The sequence below is a fragment of the Hypanus sabinus genome, unplaced genomic scaffold (genome assembly GCF_030144855.1).
Source record: "Hypanus sabinus isolate sHypSab1 unplaced genomic scaffold, sHypSab1.hap1 scaffold_1952, whole genome shotgun sequence".
NCBI lineage: Eukaryota > Metazoa > Chordata > Chondrichthyes > Myliobatiformes > Dasyatidae > Hypanus > Hypanus sabinus.
Window position 1 is genome coordinate 47,090 of NW_026780049.1, and position 9,946 is coordinate 57,035.

Below are 9,946 nucleotides of genomic sequence, written 5' to 3' on the forward strand. Positions count from 1 at the left end.
ACAGTGTGGAGGGAGATTCGCTCTGTGTCTGACCCCGGGAGTGTGTGGACGGAGTTTCACTCTGTGTCCGACCCGGGAGTGTGTGATGGGACGGTGTGGATGGTGATTCACTCTGTGTCTGACCCCGGGAGTGTGAGGAGGGAGTTTCACTCTGTGTCTGACCCTGGGGTGAGTGGAGGGAGATTCACTCTGTCTGACCCCGGGAGTGTTTGATGGGATGGTGTGGAGGGAGATTCACTCTGTGTCTGACCACTAGAGTGTGTGATGGGACGGTGCGGAGGGAGATTCACTCTGCGTCTGACCCAAGAGTGTGTGCTGGGACGGTGTGGAGGGAGCTTCACTCTGTGTCTGACCCCGGGAGAGTGTGATGGGATGGTGTGGAGGGAGATACACTCTGTGTCTGACCCAGGGAGTATGTGATGGGACGGTGTGGAGGGACAGTCACTCTGTGTCTGACCCCGGAGTGTGTGATGGGACGGTGTGGAGGGAGATTCACTCTGTGTCTGACCCCTGGAGTGTGTGATGGGACGGTGCGGACGGAGATTCACTGTGTGTCTGACCCCGGGAGTGTGTGATGGGACGGTGTGGAGGGAGATTCACTCTGTGTCTGACCCCGGGAGTGTGTGATGGGACGGTGAGGAGGGAGGTTCACTCTGTGTCTGACCCCGGGATTGTGTGATGGGACGGTGTGGAGGGAGTTTCACTCTGTGTCTGACCCCGGGAGTGTGTGATGGGACGGTGTGGAGGGAGTTTCACTCTGTGTCTGACCCCGTGAGTGTGTGATGGGACGGTGTGGAGGGAGATTCACTCTGGGTCTGACCCCGGGAGTGTGTGATGGGACGGTGTGGAGGGATATTCTCTCTGTGTCTGACCCCGGGAGTGTGTGATGGGACGGTGTGGAGGGATATTCTCTCTGTGTCTGACCCCGGGAGTGTGTGATGGGACAGTGTGGAGGGAGATTCGCTCTGTGTCTGACCCCGGGAGTGTGTGGACGGAGTTTCACTCTGTGTCCGACCCCGGGAGTGTGTGATGGGACGGTGTGGATGGTGATTCACTCTGTGTCTGACCCCGGGAGTGTGAGGAGGGAGTTTCACTCTGTGTCTGACCCTGGGGGTGAGTGGAGGAGATTCACTCTGTCTGACCCCGGGAGTGTTTGATGGGATGGTGTGGAGGGAGATTCACTCTGTGTCTGACCACTAGAGTGTGTGATGGGACGGTGCGGAGGGAGATTCACTCTGCGTCTGACCCCAAGAGTGTGTGCTGGGACGGTGTGGAGGGAGCTTCACTCTGTGTCTGACCCCGGGAGAGTGTGATGGGATGGTGTGGAGGGAGATACACTCTGTGTCTGACCCAGGGAGTATGTGATGGGACGGTGTGGAGGGACAGTCACTCTGTGTCTGACCCCGGGAGTGTGTGATGGGACGGTGTGGAGGGAGATTCACTCTGTGTCTGACCCCTGGAGTGTGTGATGGGACGGTGCGGACGGAGATTCACTGTGTGTCTGACCCCGGGAGTGTGTGATGGGACGGTGTGGAGGGAGATTCACTCTGTGTCTGACCCGGGAGTGTGTGATGGGACGGTGAGGAGGGAGGTTCACTCTGTGTCTGACCCCGGGATTGTGTGATGGGACGGTGTGGAGGGAGTTTCACTCTGTGTCTGACCCCGGGAGTGTGTGATGGGACGGTGTGAGGGAGTTTCACTCTGTGTCTGACCCCGTGAGTGTGTGATGGGACGGTGTGGAGGGAGATTCACTCTGGGTCTGACCCCGGAGTGTGTGATGGGACGGAGTGGAGGGATATTCTCTCTGTGTCTGACCCCGGGAGTGTGTGATGGGACGGTGTGAGGGAGATTCGCTCTGTGTCTGACCCCGGGAGTGTGTGGAGGGTGTTTCACTCTGTGTCTGACCCCAGGATTGTGTGATGGGAGGTGTGGAGGGAGATTCACTCTGTGTCTGACCCCAAGAGTGTGTGATGGGACGGTGTGGAGGGAGATTCACTCTGTGTCTGAACCCGGGAGTGTGTGATGGGACGGTGAGGAGGGAGACTCACTCTGTGTCCGACCCCGGGAGTGTGTGATGGGACGGTGTGGATGGTGATTCACTCTGTTTCTGACCCCGGGAGTGTGTGGAGGGAGTTTCACTCTGTGTCTGACCCTGGGGGTGAGTGGAGGGAGATTCACTCTGTCTGACCCCGGAGTGTGTGATGGGATGGTGTGGAGGGAGCTTCACTCTGTCTGACCCAGGAGTGTGTGATGGGACGGTGTGGAGGGAGATTCACTCTGTGTCTGACCACGGGAGTGTGTGATGGGACGGTGAGGAGGAGATTCACTCTGTGTCTGACCCCGGGATTGTGTGATGGGACGGTGTGGAGGGAGTTTCACTCTGCGTCTGACCCCGGGAGTGTGTGATGGGACGGTGTGGAGGGAGTTTCACTCTGTGTCTGACACCGGGAGTGTGTGATGGGACGGTGTGGAGGGAGATTCACTCTGTGTCTGACCCCGGGAGTGTGTGATGGGACGGTCTGGAGGGACTTTCGCTCTGTCTCTGACCCCTGGAGTATGTGATGGGACGGTGTGGAGGGAGTTTCACTCTGTGTCTGACCCCGGGAGTGTGTGATGGGACGGTGTGGAGGGAGATTCACTCTGGGTCTGACCCCGGGAGTGTGTGATGGGACGGTGTGGAGGGATATTCTCTCTGTGTCTGACCCCGGGAGTGTGTGATGGGACAGTGTGGAGGGAGATTCGCTCTGTGTCTGACCCGGAGTGTGTGGACGGAGTTTCACTCTGTGTCTGACCCCAGGATTGTGTGATGGGACGGTGTGGGAGGGAGATTCACTCTGTGTCTGACCCCAAGAGTGTGTGATGGGACGGTGTGGAGGGAGATTCACTCTGTGTCTGAACCCGGGAGTGTGTGATGGGACGGTGTGGGATGGTGATTCACTCTGTGTCTGACCCCGGGAGTGTGTGGAGGGAGTTTCACTCTGTGTCTGACCCTGGGGGTGAGTGGAGGGAGATTCACTCTGTCTGACCCCGGGAGTGTGTGATGGGATGGTGTGGAGGGTGATTCACTCTGTGTCTGACCCCGGGAGTGTGTGATGGGACGGTGTGGAGGGAGATTCACTCTGTGTCTGACCCCGGGAGTGTGTGATGGACGGTGTGAAGGATATTCTCTCTGTGTCTGACCCCGGGAGTGTGTGATGGACGGTGGGGAGGGAGATTCACTCTGTGTCTGACCCCGGGAGTGTGTGATGGGACGGTGTGGAGGGAGATTCGCTCTGTGTCTGACCCCGGGAGTGTGTGGAGGGAGTTTCACTCTGCATCTGACCCCAAGAGTGTGTGATGGGACGGTGTGGAGGGAGCTTCACTCTGTGTCTGACCCCGGGAGTGTGTGATGGGACCATGTGGAAGGAGAGTCACTCTGTTTCTGAGCCCGGGAGTGTGTGATGGGACGGTGTGATGGACGGTGTGGAGGGAGATCCACTCTATGTCTGACCCCTAGAGTGTGTGATGGGACAGTGCGGAGGAGATTCACTCTGTGTCTGACCCAGGGAGTATGTGATGGGACGGTGTGGAGGGAGAGTCACTCTGTGTCTGACCCCGGGAGTGTGTGATGGGACGGTGTGGAGGGAGATTCACTCTGTGTCTGACCCCTGGTGTGTGTGATGGGACGGTGCGGACGGAGATTCACTGTGTGTTTGACCCCGGTAGTGTGTGACGGGACGGTGTGGAGTGAGATTCACTCTGTGTCTGACCCCGGGAGTGTGTGATGGACGGTGTGGAGGGAGTTTCACTCTGTGTCTGACTCCGGAGTGTGTGGTGGGACGGTGTGGAGGGAGATTCACTCTGTGTCTGACCCCGGGAGTGTGTGATGGGACGGTGTGGAGGGAGTTTCACTCTGTGTCTGACCCTGGGGTGAGTGGAGGGAGATTCACTCTGTCTGACCCCGGGAGTGTGTGATGGGATGGTGTGGAGGGTGATTCACTCTGTGTCTGACCCCGGGAGTGTGTGATGGGACGGTGTGGAGGGAGATTCACTCTGTGTCTGACCCCGGGAGTGTGTGATGGGACGGTGTGGAGGGATATTCTCTCTGTGTCTGACCCCGGGAGTGTGTGATGGGACGTTGTGGAGGGAGATTCACTCTGTGTGTGACCCCGGAGTGTGTGATGGGATGGTGTGGAGGGAGATTCACTATGTGTCTGACCCCGGGAGTGTGTGATGGGACGGTGTGGAGGGAGATTCACTCTGTGTCTGACCCCGGGAGTGTGTGATGGGACGTTGTGGAGGGAGATTCACTCTGTGTCCGACCCCGGGAGTGTGTGATGGGACGGTGTGGAGGGAGATTCACTCTGTGTCTGACCCCTGGAGTGTGTGATGGGACGGTGCGGAGGTAGATTCACTCTGTGCCTGACCCCGGGAGTGTGTGATGGGACGGTCAGGAGGGAGATTCACTCTGTGTCTGACCCCGGGAGTGTGTGATGGGACGGTCAGGAGGGAGATTCACTCTGTGTCTGACCCCGGGAGTGTGTGATGGGTCGGTGCGGAGGGAGATTCACTCTGTGTCTGACCCCGGGAGTGTGTGATGGGACGGTGTGGAGGGAGATTCACTCTGTGTCTGACCCCGGGAGTGTGTGATGGGACGGTGCGGAGGGAGATTCACTCAGTGTCTGACCCCGGGAGTGTCTGATGGGACGGTGTGGAGGGAGATTCACTCTGTGTCTGACCCCGGGAGTGTCTGATGGGACGGTGTGGAGGGAGTTTCACTCTGTGTCTGACCCCGAGATTGTGTGATGGGACGGTGTGGAGGGAGATTCACTCTGTGTCTGACCCCAAGAGTGTGTGATGGGACGGTGTGGAGGGAGATTCACTCTGTGTCTGAACCCGGGAGTGTGTGATGGGACGGTGTGGAGGGAGACTCACTCTGTGTCCGACCCCGGGAGTGTGTGATGGGACGGTGTGGATGGTGATTCACTCTGTTTCTGACCCCGGGAGTGTGTGGAGGGTGATTCACTCTGTGTCTGACCCCGGGAGTGTGCGGAGGGAGTTTCACTCTGTGTCTGACCCCGGGATGTTGCCTCACTCACCCTCGCCCTTGAAGATGTATGACCTGTTTCCGCGTAGCCAAGTCATCTGATTGAAGCCGAGGAGCGTGGTGTCCACGCGCAGGTTGGCCCCGCTTTTCCACACGCGGTAGACGTCACTCGGACAGATCCTGGAGACCAGGGGGACTGCAGGGAGAGAGTCGGGGGAGTGAGAGACGGGGAATTGGAGAGGTGGGGAGGAGGAATGAAGACAGTGGCGGGAGATTGTGGGAGCGGAGAGGGAGTGAGAGACTGGGAGGGTTTGGGAGGATCTTTGAGGGTTTTTGCCCTTCATGAATGAAAGTATTGCATGCAGGAAATGGGATGTCAGTTGTAAATGTGGAGTAAGTTTTAAACGAAGGGATCTGGGAATATTAGTCCGTGATGCTTTGAAAGTGGCGTCACAGGTAGACGAGGTCGTAAAGAAAGCTTTCGGCACATTGGCCTTCACAAATCCAAGTGTTGAGTACGGGAGACGGGAGGTTGTGTTGAAGACGTTGCTGGGGTCTAATCTGGAGTATGGTGTGCAGTTTTGGTCACCGACCTACGGGGAAGATGGAAACGAGGTTGAAAGAGGACAGGGAAAATTTACAAGGACGTTGCTGGGTCTGAGTTATCAGGGCTGATAGACACGTAGATGAGTGTGGGGTGTCGAACTTCGACAGGACCAGCCAGGGTGGGTCTCACACAGTGAACGGGAGGCACCGAGGAGTGTGGCGGGACGAAGGAATCTGGGAATACAGGTCCACGATCCATCGAAAGTGGCGTCACGGGTAGACGGGGTCGTAAAGAAAGCTTTCGGCACATTGGCCTTCACAAATCCAAGTGTTGAGTACGGGAGACGGGAGGTTCTGTTGAAGACGTTGCTGGGGTCTAATCTGGAGTATGGTGTGCAGTTTTGGTCACCGACCTACGGGGAAGATGGAAATGAGGTTGAAAGAGGACAGGGAAAATCTACAAGGACATTGCCGGGTCTGGAGGGCCTGAGTTATCAGGAAAGATCGAACAGGTTAGGACTTTATTCACGGGAATGGAGAAGATTGACAGGAGACTTGACAGAGGGATACAAAATTATGAGGGTTATTGATAGGGTAAATACTAGTAAGCCTTTTTCACTCAGCCAGAGGTCAGGGTCAAGGGTGAAAGGTGAGAGGTTTAAGGGGAATGTGAGGGGAGGTGAGGGTGGGGACGAGCCACCGAACGCGAGCTCGGTTTCAGCGTTGGAGAGAGGTTTGGACGGGTACCCGGACGGGAGGGAGTGCGGAGGCTGTGGTCTCGGTGCAGGTCGATGGGAGTCGGCAGTCTCAATGGTTCAGCACGGACTAGATGGGCCAAAGGGCCTGTTTCTGTGTTGTAGTGTTCCCTGACTGTGTGAGAGGGGGGTGATTGGAGGGAGGGATGGGGGGAAATGGAGAGAGGAGGGACAAGGAAGGAGAGGGCAGAGGGTGAAGAAAGGTGATGGAAGAGGAGGGCTGCAGAGGGAAGGGGGTGCGTTGGGAAGGGAACAGAGGAAAAGGAAGGGTGCAGAGGGGGGATGCAGAGGGAAGGGAGGACTGTGGAGGGAAGGGACGGCTGCTGAGGGAAGGGAGGCTGCGGAGGGAAGGGAGGGGTGTGGAGGGAAGGGAGAGCTGCGGAGGGAAGGGAGGGCTGTGGAGGGAAGGGTGTGGAGGGAAGGGAGGGGTGCGGAGGGAAGGGTGTGGAGGGAAGGGAGGGGTGTGGAGGGAAGGGAGTGGAGGGAAGGGAGGGGTGTGGAGGGAAGGGAGGGATGCGGAGGGAAGGGAGGGGTGCAGAGGGAAGGGTGTGGAGGGAAGGGAGGGGTGTGGAGGGAAGGGTGTGGAGGGAAGGGAGGGGTGTGGAGGGAAGGAGTGGAGGGAAGGGAGGGGTGTGGAGGGAAGGGAGGGATGCGGAGGGAAGGGAGGGGTGCAGAGGGAAGGGTGTGGAGGGAAGGGAGGGGTGCGGAGGGAAGGGTGTGGGAGGGAAGGGAGGGGTGTGGAGGGAAGGGAGGGCTGTGGAGGGAAGGGTGTGGAGGGAAGGGAGAGGTGCGGAGGGAAGGGTGTGGAGGAAGGGAGGGGTGTGGAGGGAAGGGAGGGGTGTGGAGGGAAGGGAGGGGTGTGGAGGGAAGGGTGGGCTGTGGAGGGAAGGGAGGGATGCGGAGGGAAGGGTGTGGAGGGAAGGGAGGGGTGCAGAGGGAAGGGTGTGGAGGGAAGGGAGGGGTGTGGAGGGAAGGGAGTGGAGGGAAGGGAGGGGTGTGGAGGGAAGGGAGGGGTGTGGAGGGAAGGGAGGGATGCGGAGGGAAGGGAGGGATGCGGAGGGAAGGGAGGATGCGGAGGGAAGGGTGTGGAGGGAAGGGAGAGGTGCGGAGGGAAGGGTGTGGAGGGAAGGGAGGGGTGTGGAGGGAAGGGAGTGGAGGGAAGGGAGAGGTGCGGAGGGAAGGGAGTGGAGGGAAGGGAGGGGTGTGGAGGGAAGGGAGGGATGCGGAGGGAAGGGAGGGGTGTGGAGGGAAGGGAGGGATGCGGAGGGAAGGGAGGGGTGTGGAGGAAGGGAGTGGAGGGAAGGGAGGGGTGTGGAGGGAAGGGAGGGGTGTGGAGGGAAGGGAGGGATGCGGAGGGAAGGGAGGGATGCGGAGGGAAGGGTGTGGAGGGAAGGGAGAGGTGCGGAGGGAAGGGTGTGGAGGGAAGGGAGGGGTGTGGAGGGAAGGGAGGGGTGTGGAGGGAAGGGAGTGGAGGGAAGGGAGAGGTGCGGAGGGAAGGGAGTGGAGGGAAGGGAGGGGTGTGGAGGAAGGGAGGGATGCGGAGGGAAGGGAGGGGTGTGGAGGGAAGGGAGGGATGCGGAGGGAAGGGAGGGGTGTGGAGGGAAGGGAGGGATGCGGAGGGAAGGGAGGGGTGTGGAGGGAAGGGAGGGGTGTGGAGGGAAGGGAGGGATGCGGAGGGAAGGAGGGGTGTGGAGGGAAGGGAGGGATGCGGAGGGAAGGGAGGGGTGTGGAGGGAAGGGAGTGGAGGGAAGGGAGGGATGCGGAGGGAAGGGAGGGGTGCGGAGGGAAGGGAGGGATGCGGAGGGAAGGGAGGGATGCGGAGGGAAGGGAGGGGTGCGGAGGGAAGGGAGGGGTGCGGAGGGAAGGGAGGGATGCGGAGGGAAGGGAGGACCTCTCAGCATCTCTCCTCCTGTGCCGAGATCGGAGACTCACCCCAGCTCGTGAACTCCACTTCATCTCCACGTAGAAATTGGGGCCTGTCAGGGAGGGAGGGAGGGGTAGGGAGAGAGGGGGGAGTGAAAGCGGAGGAGGAGGAGGAGGAGGAGGAGGGTGGAAAAGCGGACCAGTAGGTGGGACAGAAGAAAGAGACGTTAACTCCCGCTCGTACACGCGCACGCAGTGCCTCGACAGCCCAGCGGACGTTGGGCCGGGCCGGTGCCCCCCGGACGGGCGGGGAAGAGGGAAAGGCCACGTTACCCTGCGAAGCTGCCGGAGGAGTTCGGGAATGCCGGCCAGGCGCCGCGTGGCTCGCTGGTAATCCCGGTACTGCAGGACCAGCTGGACCAGCTCCGGGTCCCCCGTGCTCACCGCCTCCTGGAGGGCTGTGGGAGGGGAGAAAAGCTGGTGAGACTCTTCCACCCAACATCCGCCCTTACCCACAATCACCTCCCCCTCCCTCCCCCACGCCCGCTCTCACCGGTCCATCCCCGGAAGTTTTCCGCCATCACCTCGGCCCCGTGCGACAGGAGGACACGGGCCGACTCCAGGTGCCCGAGGGAGATCGCCAGGTGGAGCGGGGTCCGACCCCGGGGATCCTGCTCTTCCAGGTCGTGCTGCGGGAGGGGAGAGGTGTGGGCGTGAGTGGCCGTCGGCGCCTCTAAACCCCTCCAACCCAACTCCGACCTCAGTTTCCACCCCCGGACCCTGGACGGGCCGACGGCACCAATAAACCCCTCCCACCCAACTCCGACCTCAGTTTTCACCCCCTGACCCTGGACGGGCCGACGGCACCAATAAACCCCTCCCACCCAACTCCGACCTCAGTTTTCACCCCCTGACCCTGGACGGGCCGACGGCACCAATAAAGCCCTCCCACCCAACTCCAACCTCAGTTTTCACCCCCTGACCCTGCCGTGACCCTGGACGGGCCGTCAGCACCAATAAAGCCCTCCCACCCAACTCCGACCTCAGTTTTCACCCCCTGACCCTGGACGGGCCGACGGCACCAATAACCCCTCCCACCCAACTCCGACCTCAGTTTTCACCCCTGACCCTGCCGTGACCCTGGACGGGCCGTCAGCACCAATAAAGCCCTCCCACCCAACTCCGACCTCAGTTTCCACCCCCTGACCCTGGACGGGCCGTCAGCACCAATAAAGCCCTCCCACCCAACTCCGACCTCAGTTTTCACCCCCTGACCCTGCCGTGACCCTGGACGGGCCGTCAGCACCAATAAAGCCCTCCCACCCAACTCCGACCTCAGTTTTCACCCCCTGACCCTGGACGGGCCGACGGCACCAATAAACCCCTCCCACCCAACTCCGACCTCAGTTTTCACCCCCTGACCCTGGACGGGCCGACGGCACCAATAAACCCCTCCCACCCAACTCCGACCTCAGTTTTCACCCCCTGACCCTGCCGTGACCCTGGACGGGCCGTCAGCACCAATAAAGCCCTCCCACCCAACTCCGACCTCAGTTTTCACCCCCTGACCCTGCCGTGACCCTGGACGGGCCGTCAGCACCAATAAAGCCCTCCCACCCAACTCCGACCTCAGTTTTCACCCCCTGACCCTGGACGGGCCGACGGCACCAATAAACCCCTCCCACCCAACTCCGACCTCAGTTTTCACCCCCTGACCCTGCCGTGACCCTGGACGGGCCAACGGCACCAATAAAGC

At 60.3% G+C, this 9,946-nt stretch overlaps 1 pseudogene; it reads right to left on the bottom strand.

Moving 5' to 3' along the window:
• Nucleotides 1-5,040: 5,040 nt before the first annotated feature.
• On the bottom strand, nt 5,041-9,038 carry LOC132387533 (ankyrin repeat domain-containing protein 13D-like; annotated as a pseudogene).
• Nucleotides 9,039-9,946: the final 908 nt, after the last annotated feature.